This window comes from Oncorhynchus tshawytscha, linkage group LG28 (genome assembly GCF_018296145.1).
Source record: "Oncorhynchus tshawytscha isolate Ot180627B linkage group LG28, Otsh_v2.0, whole genome shotgun sequence".
NCBI lineage: Eukaryota > Metazoa > Chordata > Actinopteri > Salmoniformes > Salmonidae > Oncorhynchus > Oncorhynchus tshawytscha.
Window position 1 is genome coordinate 41,242,371 of NC_056456.1, and position 18,697 is coordinate 41,261,067.

The 18,697-nt window shown below is 43.4% G+C and overlaps 1 pseudogene; it reads left to right on the top strand.

Moving 5' to 3' along the window:
• The window catches only part of LOC121841210, a 60,609-nt pseudogene that overhangs the window by 11,452 nt on the left and 30,460 nt on the right, over positions 1-18,697 (top strand).

Here is an 18,697-nt window from a genome sequence, read left to right on the forward strand (position 1 = left end):
GTCACTCTCCTGCCTATGGCAGTGCTACTGTCTTACTGTCTAGGGTCACTCTCCTGCCTATGGCAGTGCTACTGTCTTCCTGTAGTGTCCCTATAATAGCTCTGTAAAGCAACACTCCCTTTGACTCTGTTTCTGTTGACAACAGACACATCAGTGGGGAGGAGAAACATCAGTCAGACTGACTGCAGGAGAGAGAGGAGTATAGCAGAGATGGGGATAGACTGTCTTATTAGCTTGTCTGGTTGAGCTACAGCTTAAAGCAGCTACTGTCTCAGGTTGACTGTTAGTGGGAGTCCAGCTGTCTCAGACTTCTCTAGGACATCATGGTGTGATGTTGAAGTAGATGTCACTCAGGTCTGTTGTTTTTATGCTGTTTCTATGGTCATTTAAAGGGATACTGTGAAATTGGCAATGAGGCCCTTTATCTACTGACCCAGAGTCAGATGAGGCCCTTTATCTACTGACCCAGAGTCAGATGAGGCCCTTTATCTACTGACCCAGAGTCAAATTGAGCTGTTTATCTACTGACCCAGAGTCAGATGGTCTCCTTTATCTACTGACCCAGAGTCAGATGAGGCCCTTTATCTACTGACCCAGAGTCAGATGAGGCCCTTTATCCACTGACCCAGAGTCAGATGAGGCCCTTTATCTACTGACCCAGAGTCAAAGTCAGATGAGGCCCTTTATCTACTGACCCAGAGTCAGATGGCCCTTTATCTACTGACCCAGAGTCAAATTGAGCTGTTTATCTACTGACCCAGAGTCAGATGGTCTCCTTTATCTACTGACCCAGAGTCAGATGAGGCCCTTTATCTACTGACCCAGAGTCAGATGAGGCCCTTTATCTACTGACCCAGAGTCAGATGAGGCCCTTTATCTACTGACCCAGAGTCAGATGAGGCCCTTTATCTACTGACCCAGAGTCAGATGAGGCCCTTTATCTACTGACCCAGAGTCAGATGAGGCCCTTTATCTACTGACCCAGAAGTCAGATGAGGCCCTTTATCTACTGACCCAGAGTCAGATGAGGCCCTTTATCCACTGACCCAGAGTCAGATGAAGCCCTTTATCTACTGACCCAGAGTCAGATGAAGCCCTTTATCTACTGACCCAGAGTCAGATGAGGCCCTTTATCTACTGACCCAGAGTCAGATGAAGCCCTTTATCTACTGACCCAGAGTCAGATGAGGCCCTTTATCTACTGACCCAGAGTCCGATGAGGTCCTTTATCTACTGACCCAGAGTCAGATGAGGCCCTTTATCTACTGACCCAGAGTCAGATGAGGCCCTTTATCTACTGACCCAGAGTCAGATGAACTTGTGGAAACCACTTTTATGTCTCTGTGTCCAGTATGAAGGAAGTTGCAGGAACTAACTAATTGCTGGAGGTCTATGGGTATCTAGTTTATATGCATAGTACTGATGCTAGTTAGCATTGGCTCCCGAAACTACCTCTACCTTCCTTTATACTGGACACAGAATCCTGAAATATTATTCAGATCAACACTAGTCATTCCCCTCGAGGGATTGCATTATCACTTGTGGGTGTGTGTTAGTGGGTGTGTGTTAGTGGGAGTGTGTTAGTGGGTGTATTAGTGTGTGTGTGTTAGTGTGTGTGTGTTAGTGGGTGTGTGTTAGTGTGTGTGTGTTAGTGGGTGTGTGTTAGTGGGTGTGTGTTAGTGGGTGTGTGTTAGTGTGTGTGTGTTAGTGGGTGTGTTGTGTGTTAGTGTGTGTGTGTTAGTGGGTGTATTAGTGGTGTGTGTGTTAGTGGGTGTATTAGTTGTGTGTGTGTTAGTGGGTGTGTTAGTGGGTGTGGTGTGGGGGTTAGTGGGTGTATTAGTGGGTGTGTGTTAGTGTGTGTGTGTTAGTGGGGTGTCTAGTGGGATTGTGTGTGTGTTAGTGGGTGTGTGTGTTAGTGGGGTAGTGTGTGTGGGTTAGTGGGTGTCTAGTGGGTGTGTGTTAGTGGGTGTGTGTTAGTGGGTGTGTGGGTTAGTGGGTGGGTGTGTGTTAGTGGGTGTGTGTTAGTGTGAGTGTGTTAGTTGGTGTGTGTTAGTGGGTGTGGGTTAGTGGGTGTATTAGTGGGTGTGTGTTAGTGTGTGTATTAGTGTGGGTGTGTTAGTGGGTCTGTTAGTGGGGGTGTGTTAGTGGGTGTGCCTGTGCGTGTGTGTTATTCACAGTGATAGTATAGACAGGTTTAATTGGTTAGCTCTGGGTCTGTCTGTCTGTCTGGCTCAGTGTGCTTCGCTTGTCTCGGGTCTTTAAAAGGTAATTGGCTTCAGCCAGACCACCAGACAGAGATCCTGCTACTGTATGAGATACTGGATATACCCTGTGTGTTACAGGCTGTCCGTGGATGTGGGACGATCTGGCTTGTTGGCAGGATGCAGCTGTAGGTGAAGTGGTATCAGTCAGATGTCCTGAAGTCTTTCATGACCTCCTGAGTCCTGACGATGGTTTGTAGCATGGCTTCTACTGTACTAGTGATTCAAACAGTATGGCTTGGCTTGGTTGAAGTGCTATGGTATTCAGCATGTTGTAGATTGACGTGTGTGTGTGTGTGTGTGTGTGTGTGTGTGTGTGTGTGTGTGTGTGTGTGTGTGTGTGTGTGTGTGTGTGTGTGTGTGTGTGTGTGTGTGTGTGTGTGTGTGTGTGGTGTTTCAGAGATTGGTTGGATCAGTAGGAACTGTACAGCAGAGGGCTGGTCAGAAACATTTCCTCACTACGTTGACGCCTGTCTGTCAGACGATAACACCACCAGACCGGTAAGAACCTAACCTCTAGAACCTAGAACTAGACAGGTAAGAACCTAGAACCTAACCTCTAGAACCTAGAACTAGACAGGTAAGAACCTAGAACCTAACCTCTAGAACCTAGAACTAGACAGGTAAGAACCTAGAACCTAACCTCTAGAACCTAGAACTAGACAGGTAAGAACCTAGAATCTAACCTCTAGAACCTAGAACTAGACAGGTAAGAACCTAGAATCTAACCTCTAGAACCTAGAACTAAACAGGTAAGAACCTAGAACCCAACCTCTAGAACCTAGAACTAGACAGGTAAGAACCTAGCTATATAAAATTTGAACCTCTAGAACCTAGAACTAAACAGGTAAGAACCTAGAACCTCTTGAACCTAGAACTAGACAGGTAAGAACCTAGAATCTAACCTCTAGAACCTAGAACTAGACAGGTAAGAACCTAGAACCCAACCTCTTGAACCTAGAACTAGACAGGTAAGAACCTAGAATCTAACCTCTAGAACCTAGAACTAGACAGGTAAGAACCTAGAACCCAACCTCTAGAACCGTGCTTCTACACCTGCATTGCTTGCTGTTTGGGGTTTTAGGCTGGGTTTCTGTACAGCACTTTGAGATATCAGCTGATGTACGAAGGGCTATATAAATACATTTGATTTGATTTTGATTTAGAACCTAGAACTAGACAGGTAAGAACCTAGAACCTAGAACCATACAGGTTAGAACCTAGAACATAACTTCTAAAACTAGACCGGTAAGAACCTAGAACCTAACCTCTAGAACCTAGAATTAGACAGGTAAGAACCTAGAACCCAACCTCTAGGAACCTAGAACTAGACCTGTCTCTTCCAGGAGAACCTAGAACCTAACTGTCTCTTAGAACATATACTATAACAATGTCTTAGACAGGTAAGAACCTAGAACCTAACTTCTAGAACTAGACAGGTAAGAACCTAGAACCTAACTCCTAGAACCAGACAGGTAACAACATAGAACCTCTAAAATCTAGTATATAGAACCTAGAACAGGACCTTCTTTCACAATGTATACTTCCGTTGAACACTGCAAACAGTAGAACCATGTGCTATTCTGTCTCTTCCAGGACATATACTATAACAATGTCTCTCTGTCTCTTCCAGGACATATACTATAACAATGTCTCTCTGTCTCTTCCAGGACATATACTATAACAATGTCTCTCTGTCTCTTCCAGGACATATACTATAACAATGTCTCTCTGTCTCTTCCAGGACATATACTATAACAATGTCTCTCTGTCTCTTCCAGGACATATACTATAACAATGTCTCTCTGTCTCTTCCAGGACATATACTATAACAATGTCTCTCTGTCTCTTCCAGGACATATACTATAACAATGTCTCTCTGTCTCTTCCAGGACATATACTATAACAATGTCTCTCTGTCTCTTCCAGGACATATACTATAACAATGTCTCTCTGTCTCTTCCAGGACATATACTATAACAATGTCTCTCTGTCTCTTCCAGGACATATACTATAACAATGTCTCTCTGTCTCTTCCAGGACATGCACTATGCGTCTGTGAAAGCTCTGTACACAGCAGGATACAGCACCTCTTTGGTCTCTCTCACCACCGCCATGACTATACTCTGCAGGTTCAGGTTAGATCTGGTCTCTCTCACCACCGCCATAACTATACTCTGCAGGTTCAGGTTAGATCTGGTCTCTCTCACCACCGCCATGACTATACTCTGCAGGTTCAGGTTAGATCTGGTCTCTCTCACCACCTCCATGACTATACTCTGCAGGTTCAGATAACCGGCCACTAGGGGGCAACGGTTTGCATTATTACCATCAAGTAGTCTTGTGGATTGCTAGGGTGTTTTGGACAGGGATGGTGTATTACATTTTTTTTTGCCTATCCTAAACTATTTAACTTAAACACTCGGAATGAATTCCTAAACTTACCCGTCAAGTTGTTTCTGTTTAAAAAAAAATCTTCAATTTTCTTTTTTAAATTTGGCATTTTTTTATGATTATACAAATAAGACAGAACATCAGGACAGAGCACACAGATCCCCTACCCAACCCCCCATGCTCTAACAGAGCCCCACCCCCATGCTCTAACAGAGCCCCACCCCCATGCTCTAACAGAGCCCCAACCCCCCATGCTCTAAGAGCCCCACCCCAACCCCCATGCTCTAACAGAGCCCCATGCTCTAACAGAGCCCCACCCCCCATGCTCTAACAGAGCCCCACCCCAACCCCCATGCTCTAACAGAGCCCCCCCACCCCCCCTAACAGAGCCCCCCCCATGCTCTAACAGAGCCCCACCCCCATGCTCTAACAGAGCCCCATGCTCTAACCCCAACCCCCATGCTCTAACAGAGCCCCACCCCAACCCCCCACAGAGCCCCACCCCCCCTAACAGAACCCCCCATGCTCTAACAGAGCCCCACCCCCCCTAACAGAGCCCCACCCCCCCCATGCTCTAACAGAGCCCCACCCTAACAGAGCCCCACCCCAACCCCCCATGCTCTAACCCCCATGAGCCCCAACCCCCATGCTCTAACAGAGCCCCACCCCAACCCCCATGCTCTAACAGAGCCCCACCCCCATGCTCTAACAGAGCCCCACCCCAACCCCCATGCTCTAACAGAGCCCAACCCCCCCGATGCTCTAACAGAGCCCCCAACCCCCCATGCTCTAACAGCCCAACCCCATGCTCTAACAGAGCCCCACCCCCATGCTCTAACAGAGCCCCACCCCCCTCAACAGAGCCCCACCCCCCCCATGCTCTAACAGAGCCCCACCCCCCCCCAGAACCCCCATGCTCTAACAGAGCCCCATGCTCTAAAGAGCCCCACCCCCCCCCATGCTCTAAGAGCCCCACCCCAACCCCCATGCTCTAACAGAGCCCCACCCCCCTCTAACAGAACCCCCCATGCTCTAACAGAGCCCCACCCCCATGCCTAACAACCCCCATGCTCTAAGAGCCCCACCCCAACCCCCCCCTAACAGAGCCCCACCCCAACCCCCCATGCTCTAACAGAGCCCCACCCCAACCCCCCATGCTCTAACAGAGCCCCAACCCCCATGCTCTAACAGAGCCCCACCCCCCATGCTCTAACAGAGCCCCACCCCAACCCCCCATGCTCTAACAGAGCCCCACCCCAACCCCCATGCCCAGAGCCCCACCCCCATGCTCTAACAGAGCCCAACCCCCATGCCTAACAGAGCCCCACCCCAACCCCCCATGCTCTAACAGAGCCCCACCCCAACCCCCCCCAGCCCCACCCCAACCCCCATGCTAACAGAGCCTAACAGAGCCCCACCCCAACCCCCCCCATGCTCTAACAGAGCCCCACCCTAACAAGCCCCACCCCCATGCTCTAAGAGCCCCACCCCCATGCTCTAACAACCCCCCCCAACCCCCATGCTCTAACAGAGCCCCACCCCAACCCCCATGCTCTAACAGAGCCCCACCCCAACCCCTCATGCTCTAACAGAGCCCCACCCCAACCCCCATGCTCTAACAGAGCCCCACCCCAACCCCTCATGCTCTAACAGAGCCCCACCCCAACCCCCCCCAACCCCCATGCTCTAACAGAGCCCCACCCCCCAACCCCTCATGCTCTAAGAGCCCCAACAGAGCCCCACCCCAAAACCAGACTTAAAGCGGCATGATATACAATGAGTAATATATTTTGTATTTTTTTATTTCACCTTTATTTAACCAGGTAGGCTAGTTGAGAACATGTTCTCATTTACAACTGCGACCTGGCCAAGATAAAGCAAAGCAGTGTGAACAGACAACACAGAGTTACACATGGAATAAACAATTAACAAGTCAATAACACAGTAGAAAAAAAGTCTATATACATTGTGTGCAAAAGGCATGAGGAGGTAGACAATAAATAGGCCATAGGAGTGAATATTTACAATTTAGCAGATTAACACTGGAGTCATAAATGATCAGATGAACATGTGCAGGTAGAGATACTGGTGTGCAAAAGAGCAGAGAAGTAAATCAAATAAAAACAGTATGGGGATGAGGTAGGTAGATTAGGTGGGCTGTATACCCATAGACTATGTACAGCTGCAGCGATCGGTTAGCTGCTCAGATAGCAGATGTTTAAAGTTGGTGAGGGAGATAAAAGTCTCCAACTTCAGCGATTTTTGCAATTCGTTCCAGTCGCAGGCAGCAGAGAACTGGAAGGAAAGGCGGCCAAATGAGGTGTTGGCTTTAGGGATGATCAGTGAGATACACCTGCTGGAGCACCGGCTACTGGTGGGTGTTGCCATCGTGACCAGTGAACTGAGATAAGGCGGAGCTTTACCTAGCATAGACTTGTAGATGACCTGGAGCCAGTGGGTCTGGCGACGAACATGTAGCGGGGGCCAGCCGACTAGAGCATACAGGTCGCAGTGGTGGGTGGTATAAGGTGATTTAGTAACAAAACGGATGGCACTGTGATAAACTGCATCCAGTTTGCTGAGTAGAGTATTGGAAGCTATTTTGTAGATGACATCGCCGAAGTCGAGGATCGTTAGGATAGTCAGTTTTACTAGGGTAAGTTTGGCGGCGTGAGTGAAGGAGGCTTTGTTGCTGAATAGAAAGCCGACTCTAGATTTGATTTTAGATTGGAGATGTTTGATATGAGTCTGGAAGGAGAGTTTGCAGTCTAGCCACACACCTAGCTACTTATAGATGTCCACATATTCTAGGTCGGAACCATCCAGGGAGGTGATGCTAGTCGGGCGTGCGGGTGCAGGCAGCGAACGGTTGAAAAGCATGCATTTGGTTTTACTAGCGTTTAAGAGCAGGTGGAGGTCACGAAGAAGTGTTGAATGGCATTGAAGCTCGTTTGGAGGTTAGATAGCACAGTGTCCAAGGAAGGGCCAGATGTATACAGAATGGTGTTGTCTGCGTAGTGGTGGATCAGGGAATCGCCCGCAGCAAGAGCAACATCATTGATATAAACAGAGAAAAGAGTCGGCCCGAGAATTGAACCTTGTGGTACCCTCATAGAGACTGCCAGAGGACCAGACAACATGCCCTCCGATTTGACACACTGAACTCTGTCTGCAAAGTAGTTGGTGAACCAGGCAAGGCAGTCATTAGAAAAACCGAGGCTACTGAGTCTACCGATAAGAATATGGTGATTGACAGAGTCGAAAGCCTTGGCGAGGTCGATGAATACGGCTGCACAGTAATGTCTCTTATTGATAGAGGTTATGATATCGTTTAGTACCTTGAGCGTGGCTGAGGTGCACCCGTGACCGGCTCGGAAGCCAGATTGCACAGCGGAGAAGGTACGGTGGGATTCGAGATGGTCAGTGATCTGTTTGTTAACTTGGCTTTCGAAGACCTTAGATAGGCAGGGCAGGATGCATATAGGTCTGTAACAGTTTGGGTCCAGGGTGTCTCCCCCTTTGAAGAGGGGGATGACTGCGGCAGCTTTCCAATCCTTGGGGATCTCAGACGATATGAAAGAGAGGTTGAACAGGCTGGTAATAGGGGTTGCAACAATGGCGGCTTCAAACATAAAGATATAAAACTGTATTTTTTTGTGAAGAATCAACAACAAGTGGGACACAATCATGAAGTGGAACGACATTTATTGGATATTTCAAACTGTTTTAACAAATCAAAAACTGAAAAATTGGGCGTGCAAAATTATTTATATTGTAGATTATTCCATGCCTCTCGTGCACAAGAAGAGAAGGCAGTCTTGCTTAATACTGTGAATGTCCTGGGGACTTTGAGTAGCAATCACCTAGCAGACCGGGTATGGTAACATAGCAATCACCTAGCAGACCGGGTATGGTAACATAGCAATCACCTAGCAGACCGGGTATGGTAACATAGCAACCACCTAGCAGACCGGGTATGGTAACATAGCAACCACCTAGCAGACCGGGTATGGTAACATAGCAACCACCTAGCAGACCGGGTATGGTAACATAGCAATCACCTAGCAGACCGGGTATGGTAACATAGCAACCACCTAGCAGACCGGGTATGGTAACATAGCAACCACCTAGCAGACCGGGTATGGTAACATAGCAACCACCTAGCAGACCGGGTATGGTAACATAGCAACCACCTGGCAGACCGGGTATGGTAACATAGCAACCACCTAGCAGACCGGGTATGGTAACATAGCAACCACCTGGCAGACCGGGTATGGTAACATAGCAACCACCTGGTAGACCGGGTATGGTAACATAGCAACCACCTAGCAGACCGGGTATGGTAACATAGCAACCACCTAGCAGAGCGGGTATGGTAACTGCTGGTGGTGAAGGAGACCAGACTACAGATGTTAAGAGGGAGTTTACCCAAAAGGGCTTTGTAGATGAACACATACAAATGTAGCTTTCTGAGAATATAATGTAAAGTCCAACCTTCTATTTGGTGCAATGTGCAATGGTGGGTGAGTGACTTGGCATTTGTAATAAAGCCCAAGGATGCATGATAAACAGAGTCCAGTCTCTGTAAGACAGAGGAGGCTGCATGATAAACAGAGTCCAGTCTCTGTCAGACAGAGGAGGCTGCATGATAAACAGAGTCCAGTCTCTGTAAGACAGAGGAGGCTGCATGATAAACAGAGTCCAGTCTCTGTCAGACAGAGGAGGCTGCATGATAAACAGAGTCCAGTCTCTGTAAGACAGAGGAGGCTGCATGATAAACAGAGTCCAGTCTCTGTCAGACAGAGGAGGCTGTATGATAAACAGAGTCCAGTCTCTGTCAGACAGAGGAGGCTGCATGATAAACAGAGTCCAGTCTCTGTCAGACAGAGGAGGCTGCATGATAAACAGAGTCCAGTCTCTGTCAGACAGAGGAGGCTGCATGATAAACAGAGTCCAGTCTCTGTCAGACAGAGGAGGCTGCATGATAAACAGAGTCCAGTCTCTGTTAGACAGAGGAGGCTGCATGATAAACAGAGGAGGCTACATGCAAATACAACAAGTCCCCATAATCAATTACAGAGAGAGAAATGGCCTGAACAAGCTCATTTCTAACCATAAGCGGGAAGCAAGCCATTTTACGAAAATAAAAATGTAAATATAAGCTTTGTCACAAGATTATCCACATGAACTTTAAAGGACAACTTGTCATCCAATCAAATACCTAGGTATTTGTAGGAAGACATTTCTTCAATGGATAAGCCACCACATGTGACAATGGCTGAGTTGGCAGACTCTGGCAGAGTTCTAGCTCTGGTAAAGGTCATGAATTTAGTTGTTTCTACATTCCAGACCAGTTGGAGACCATAAAGGGAGACCTGCAGTGACTGAAAAGCAGTCTGGAGCTCGTCAACAGCCTGAACCAGAGAAGGAGCACATTAATATATGACAGTATCATCTGCATATAGATGTAACTTAGCTGGTTGCATCCCATTTCCCAAATCATTAATACAAATTGAGAACAACACAGGAGCTAAAATGGAACCCTGGGCCACACCTCTATTAATCTCAAGACAGCTAGACTTGTGATTGTCAGTATATATACATTGTGTTATGTCAGAAAGATTAGTTCCTAAACCAATTTACTGCCCCTTCACTGAGACCAATGTTACTGATTCTAGCTAGCAACAATTCATGGTCAACTGAGTCAAAGGCCTTTAATAAATCCACAAACAGAGCAGCACAGTGTTGCTTTTTATCAAGTGCATTAATGATGTCATTTGCCACTGCCATAGCTGCAGTTGTGATGCTGTGCCCCGATCTAAAGCCAGACTGAACCCTGCTCAGTATGTTCATTTCAATGGAGAAGTTTTTTAATTGGGAGTTCACTAGGGATTCATAGACTTTGTCCAGGATAGAGAGTTCACTAGGGATTCATAGACTTTGTCCAGGATAGGGAGTTCACTAGGGATTCATAGACTTTGTCCAGGATAGAGAGTTCACTAGGGATTCATAGACTTTGTCCAGGATAGAGAGTTCACTAGGGATTCATAGACTTTGTCCAGGATACAGAGTTCACTAGGGATTCATAGACTTTGTCCAGGATAGGGAGTTTAGAGAGAGGATGATAGTTATTAGCATCTGAGGGATCTCCACCCTTTAGCAGTGGGAGGACATAAGCTGATTTCTAAATGCTGGGTATGGAATAAGTCAAGAGAATTAGGTTGAAAATGTGAGCCACAGGTTCAGTAATAATACCAGTTGCTATCGTTAACAGGTAGGGGGTCCAGGTTGTCTGGACCTGCAGACTTTTCGGTGTCTATTGCCTTTAGTGCTTTATAGACCTCAGTATAAGAAACAGGCTCAAAGTTAAAATGGTTGACATAAGGGCCAAATCATAGTTGACTGTAACAGAGCTGACATTAGAGGCCTGGGCCCCACCATTATCAACAACTGAACCAGCAGATATGAAGTGCTTGTTAAAACCCCTACAGTATCGGCTTTATCATTCACTTCATTAGCATCCATCATTAAATGGTCAGGAAGGCCAGAGGAGACATTAGAATCCATCATTAAATGGTCAGGAAGGCCAGAGGAGACATTAGAACCTGACACTAATCTGATTGGCTTCCAGAACTTGGTAGGGTTGTTTTAGGTTCTCTGTGGACTGCATTTAAATAGTAATCTGATTTGGACTTCCTGGTCAATCCTGTCCATTTGTTTCTTAGCACTCTGAAGGAGGCCCAGTCAACAGGAGCATTTTTATGTCTAGCTCGAGCCCAAGAGATATTTCTCTTTCTAATTAATTCTGCCAAGTTATCTGAAAACCAGGGATTCCCTTCCACTGATTCTACATTTCCTCACAGGGGCATGCTTATCACACATCAACACAAATGTCATATAAAAATAGTCCCAGGCAGTGTCAACATCGGGAATCAAACTTACTCTGTCAATATTATGGTACAGATCATGTAAGAACGCCTGTTAATCAAACTGTCTAAAATGTCTTTTAGAAATATAACGGGGTTTGGCTTTGGTCATTTTTGTATTTCTAAAACAAGCAATTGCACAGTGATCACTGACATCATTACAGAATAAGGCTGTAACATAATAAAATGTGGGGAAATCAAGGGGTCTGAATACTTTCCGAATGCACTGTTATATATATGCATAGTTTTATATATATATAGTATATGCATAGTTTTATTTATATATAGTTTTATATATATATATATTTATTTTTGAGCAGTGTATATGTATATATATATATATATATATATATATATATATATATATATATGTATATATATATATATATATATATACATATATATATATATATATGTATATATATATATATATATATATATATATACATATATATATATATATATATACATACATATATATATATATATATATATATATATACACTGCATATATATATACATATATATATAAATATACACTGCTCAAAAAAATAAAGGGAACACTAAAATAACACACCCTAGATCTGAATGAATGAAATATTCTTATTAAATACTTTTTTCTTTACATAGTTGAATGTACTGACAACAAAATCACACAAAAATGATCAATGGAAATCAAATTTATCAACCAATGGAGGTCTGGATTTAGAGTCACACTCAAAATTAAAGTGGAAAACCACACTACAGGCTGATCCAACTTTGATGTAATGTCCTTAAAACAAGTCAAAATGAGGCTCAGTAGTGTGTGTGGCCTCCACGTGCCTGTATGACCTCCCTACAATGCCTGGGCATGCTCCTGATGAGGTGGCGGATGGTCTCCTGAGGGATCTCCTCCCAGACCTGGACTAACGCATCTGCCAACTCCTAGACAGTCTGTGGTGCAATGTGGTGTTGGTGGATGGAGCGAGACATGATGTCCCAGATGTGCTCAATTGGATTCAGGTCTGGGGAACGGGCGGGCCAGTCCATAGCATCAATGCCTTCCTCTTGCAGGAACTGCTAACACTCCAGCCACATGAGGTCTAGCATTGTCTTGCATTAGGAGGAACCCAGGGCCAACCGCACCAGCATATGGTCTCACAAGGGGTCTGAGGATCTCATCTCGGTACCTAATGGCAGTCAGGCTACCTCTGGCGAGCACATGGAGGGCTGTGCGGCCCCCCAAAGAAATGACACCCCACACCATGACTGACCCACCGCCAAACCGGTCATGCTGGAGGATGTTGCAGGCAGCAGAACATTCTCCACGGCATCTCCAGACTCTGTCACGTCTGTCACGTGCTCAGTGTGAACCTGCTTTCATATGTGAAGAGCACAAGGCGCCAGTGGCGAATTTGCCAATCTTGGTGTTCTCTGGCAAATGCCAAACGTCCTGCACGGTGTTGGGCTGTAAGCACAACCCCCACCTGTGGACGTCGGGCCCTCATACCACCCTCATGGAGTCTGTTTCTGACCGTTTGAACAGACACATGAACATTTGTGGCCTGCTGGAGGTAATTTTGCAGGGCTCTGGCAGTGCTCCTCCTGCTCCTCCTTGCACAAAGGCGGAGGTAGCGGTCCTGCTGCTGGGTTGTTGCCCTCCTACGGCCTCCTCCACGTCTTCTGATGTACTGGCCTGTCTCCTGGTAGCGCCTCCATGCTCTGGACACTACGCTGACAGACACAGCAAACCTTCTTGCCACAGCTCGCATTGATGTGCCATCCTGGATGAGCTGCACTACCTGAGCCACTTGTGTGGGTTGTAGACTCTGTCTCATGCTACCACTAGAGTGAAAGCACCGCCAGCATTCAAAAGAGACCAAACATCAGCCAGGAAGCATAGGAACTGAGAAGTGGTCTCTGGTCACCACCTGCAGAACTACTCCTTTATTAGGGGTGTCTTGCTAATTGCCTATAATTTCCACCTGTTGTCTATTCCATTTGCACAACAGCATGTGAAATGTATTGTCAATCAGTGTTGCTTCCTAAGTGGACAGTTTGATTTCACAGAAGTGTGATTGACTTGGAGTTACATTGTGTTGTTTAAGTCTTCCCTTTATTTTTTTGAGCAGTGTATCTCTCTCTCTACAGTACCAGTCAAAAGTTTGGACACATCTACTTATTCCAGGGTTTTTCTTTATTTGTACTATTTTCTACATTGTAGAATAATAGTGAAGACATCAAAACTATGAAATAACACCTATGGAATCACGTAGTAACCAAAATAAGTGTTGAACAAATCAAAATATATTTTATATTTGAGATTCTTCAAAGTATCCACCCTTTGTCTTGATGAAAGCTTTGCACACTCTTGGCACATCAGCTCATTGCAACTTTTATTGATCATAGTGATTCAGGAGTGTCATTAAAACAGGTTAATATGCCACACCAACATTAGACAACTATACAGAAAACCCTTAAATTGCTGAAATAACTTAATAAAATCAATGATGAGAGAATAGTCAGATGAATTGATACCTGGCAAACATGGTGGCGTAGCAGGAAGATGTGAATGCCATGAACCAAGAGGTTGTGACTTCAAATCCCAGGAGAGGACATGTTGTATAATAATTACTGTATAAATGAACATGCACAATGTATGTCAAATATGTAAGTTGAAAACACTATGTTAAATGCACTGTGTGTGTGAGTATCCTTGACAACAGACAAAGAGCTATGACAGGAGCAGTAGTTCACCAATCAGGGCCTTGATTGGCTGAGGAATAATAAAGTGATGTGTAATGAATTTTTCATGAATATCTCATGTTCTGAGAACATGAAAACCACGTTCTGGGAACAAAAAACCACATTCTGAGAACATGAAAACCACGTTCTGAGAACATGAAAATCACATTCTGAGAACATGAAAACCACATTCTAAGAACATAAAAACCACGTTCTGAGAACATAAAAACCACGTTCTGAGAACATGAAAACATAAAAACCACGTTCTGAAAACATGAACACATAAAAACCACGTTCTGAGAACATGAAAACATAAAAACCACGTTCTGAAAACATGAAAACCATGTTCTGAGAACATGAAAACATAAAAACCACGTTCTGAAAACATAAAAACCACGTTCTGAGAACATGAAAACATAAAAACCACGTTCTGAAAACATGAAAACCATGTTCTGAGAACATGAAAACATAAAAACCACGTTGTGAAAACATGAAAACCACGTTCTGAGAACATGAAAACATAAAAACCACGTTCTGAAAACATGAAAACATAAAAACCACGTTCTGAGAACATGAAAACATAAAAACCACATTCTGAAAACATGAAAACCACATTCTGAGAACATGAAAACATAAAAACCACATTCTGAAAACATAAAAACCACGTTCTGAGAACATGAAAACATAAAAACCACATTCTGAAAACATGAAAACCACGTTCTGAGAACATGAAAACCACGTTCTGAGAACATGAAAACATAAAAACCACGTTCTGAAAACATGAAAACATGAAACCACATTCTGAGAAAATGAAAACCACATTCTGAGAACATGAAAACATAAAAACCACGTTATGAGAACATGAAAACATGAAACCACATTCTGAGAACATGAAAACATAAAAACCACGTTCTGAGAACATGAAAACATGAAACCACATTCTGAGAACATGAAAACCACATTCTGAGAACATGAAAACATAAAAACCACGTTCTGAGAACATAAAAACCACGTTCTGAGAACATGAAAACATAAAAACCACGTTGTGAAAACATGAAAACATAAAAACCACGTTCTGAGAACATGAAAACATAAAAACCACGTTCTGAAAACATGAAAACATAAAAACCACGTTCTGAAAACATGAAAACCACATTCTGAGAACATGAAAACATAAAAACCACGTTATGAAAACATAAAAACCACGTTCTGAGAACATGAAAACATAAAAACCACGTTATGAAAATGTAAAAACCACGTTCTGAGAACATGAAAACATGAAACCACATTCTGAGAACATGAAAACCACATTCTGAGAACATAAAAACCACGTTCTGAGAACATGAAAACATGAAACCACATTCTGAGAACATGAAAACCACATTCTGAGAACATGAAAACCACATTCTGAGAACATGAACAAACCACATTCTGGGAACAAACCACATTCTGGGAACATGAAAACCACATTCTGAGAACATGAAAACCACATTCTGAGAACATGAAAACCACATTCTGAGAACATGAAAACCACGTTCTGAGAACATGAAAACCACATTCTGAAAACATGAAACCACATTCTGAAAACATGAAAACCACATTCTGGGTATGTTTGTTGGGACGTTGATAGAATATTCTCCTAACCCACAGAAAACTAGACACATTCAAGTTGTTGTCACATTCCCATGAAACGTCTCTAAAACAATATCTTATTTTCTAAAATGTTTATAGAATATTCTCCTATCAAACAGACCAATATTACCACTCTGCATTTCAGACCAATATTACCACTCTACATTTCAGACCAGTATTACCACTCTGCATTTCAGACAGACCAATATTACCACTCTACATTTCTTACCAATATTATCACTCTACATTTCAGACCAATATTACCACACTACATTTCAGACCAATATTACCACTCTACATTTCAGACAGACCAATATTACCACTCTACATTTCAGACAGACCAATATTACCACTCTGCATTTCAGACAGACCAATATTACCACTCTACATTTCAGACAGACCAATATTACCACTCTACATTTCAGACAGACCAATATTACCACTCTACATTTCAGACAGACCAATATTACCACTCTACATTTCAGACAGACCAATATTACCACTCTGCATTTCAGACCAATATTACCACTCTACATTTCAGACCAATATTACCACTCTGCATTTCAGACAGACCAATATTACCACTCTACATTTCAGACCAATATTACCACTCTACATTTCAGACCAATATTACCACTCTACATTTCAGACCAATATTACCACTCTACATTTCAGACCAATATTACCACTCTACATTTCAGACCAATATTACCACTCTACATTTCAGACCAATATTACCACTCTACATTTCAGACCAATATTACCACTCTACATTTCAGACCAATATTACCACTCTACATTTCTTACCAATATTACCACTCTACATTTCAGACCAATATTACCACTCTACATTTCAGACCAATATTACCACTCTACATTTCAGACCAATATTACCACTCTACATTTCAGACAGACCAATATTACCACTCTACATTTCAGACCAATATTACCACTCTACCATTTCAGACCAATATTACCACTCTACATTTCAGACCAATATTACCACTCATTTCAGACCATTTACCACTCTGCACAGACCAATATTACCACTCTACATTTCAGACCAATATTACCACCAACCAATATTACCACTCTGCATTTCAGACAGACCAATATTACCACTCTACATTTCAGACCAATATTACCACTCTACATTTCAGACCAGTATTACCACTCTGAATTTCAGACCAATATTACCACTCTACATTTCAGACCAATATTACCACTCTGCATTTCAGACCAATATTACCACTCTACATTTCAGACAGACCAATATTACCACTCTGCATTTCAGACCAATATTACCAGTCTGCATTTCAGACAGACCAATATTACCACTCTGCATTTCACTCTACATTTCAGACCAATATTACCACTCTACATTTCATTTCAGACCAATATTACCACATTTCTACATTTCAGACAGACCAATATTACCACTCTACATTTCAGACCAATATTACCACTCTACATTTCAGACAGACCAATATTACCACTCTACATTTCAGACCAATATTACCACTCTACATTTCAGACCAATATTACCACTCTACATTTCAGACCATTTACCACTCTGCATTTCAGACCAATATTACCACTCTACATTTCAGACAGACCAATATTACCACTCTGCATTTCAGACCAATATTACCACTCTACATTTCAGACCAATTTCAGACCAATATTACCACTCTACATTTCAGACCAATATTACCACTCTCAGACAGACATTTCAGACCAATATTACCACTCTACATTTCAGACCAATATTACCACTCTACATTTCAGACCAATATTACCATCTGCATTTCAGACAGACCAATATTACCACTCTACATTTCAGACCAATATTACCACTCTACATTTCAGACCAATATTACCACTCTGCATTTCAGACCAATACATTTCAGACCAATATTACCACTCTACATTTCAGACAGACCAATATTACCACATTTCAATATTACATTTCAGATTTCAATACATTTCAGACAGACCAATATTACCACCATTTCTCAATATTACCATTACATTCAGATCAATATTACCACTCTACATTTCAGACCAATATTACCACAATATTCTACATTTCAGACCAATATTACCACTCTACATTTCAGACCAATATTACCACTCTACATTTCAGACCAATATTACCACTCTACATTTCATACTTAGGACTGAACCGAGAACTATGTCTAATGTTAGTTTGGACCCAACTGGTTCTGTATGTAATGTTAGTTTACCAAACTGGTTCTGTATGGACCCAACTGGTTCTGTATGTAATGTTAGTTTGGACCCAACTGGTTCTGTATGTAATGTTAGTTTGGACCCAACTGGTTATGTATGTAATGTTAGTTTGGACCCAACTGGTTCTGTATGTAATGTTAGTATGGACCCAACTGGTTCTGTATGGACCCAACTGGTTCTGTATGTAATGTTAGTTTGGACCCAACTGGTTCTTTGGACCCAACTGGTTCTGTATGTAATGTTAGTATGGACCCAACTGGTTCTGTATGTAATGTTAGTTTGGACCCAACTGGTTCTGTATGTAATGTTAGTATGGACCCAACTGGTTCTGTATGGACCCAACTGGTTCTGTATGGACCCAACTGGTTCTGTATGTAATGTTAGTGTGGACCCAACTGGTTCTGTATGTAATGTTAGTTTGTACCCAACTGGTTCTGTTTGGTCCCAACTGGTTCTGTATGTAATGTTAGTATGGACTCAACTGGTTCTGTATGAAATGTTAGTTTGGAC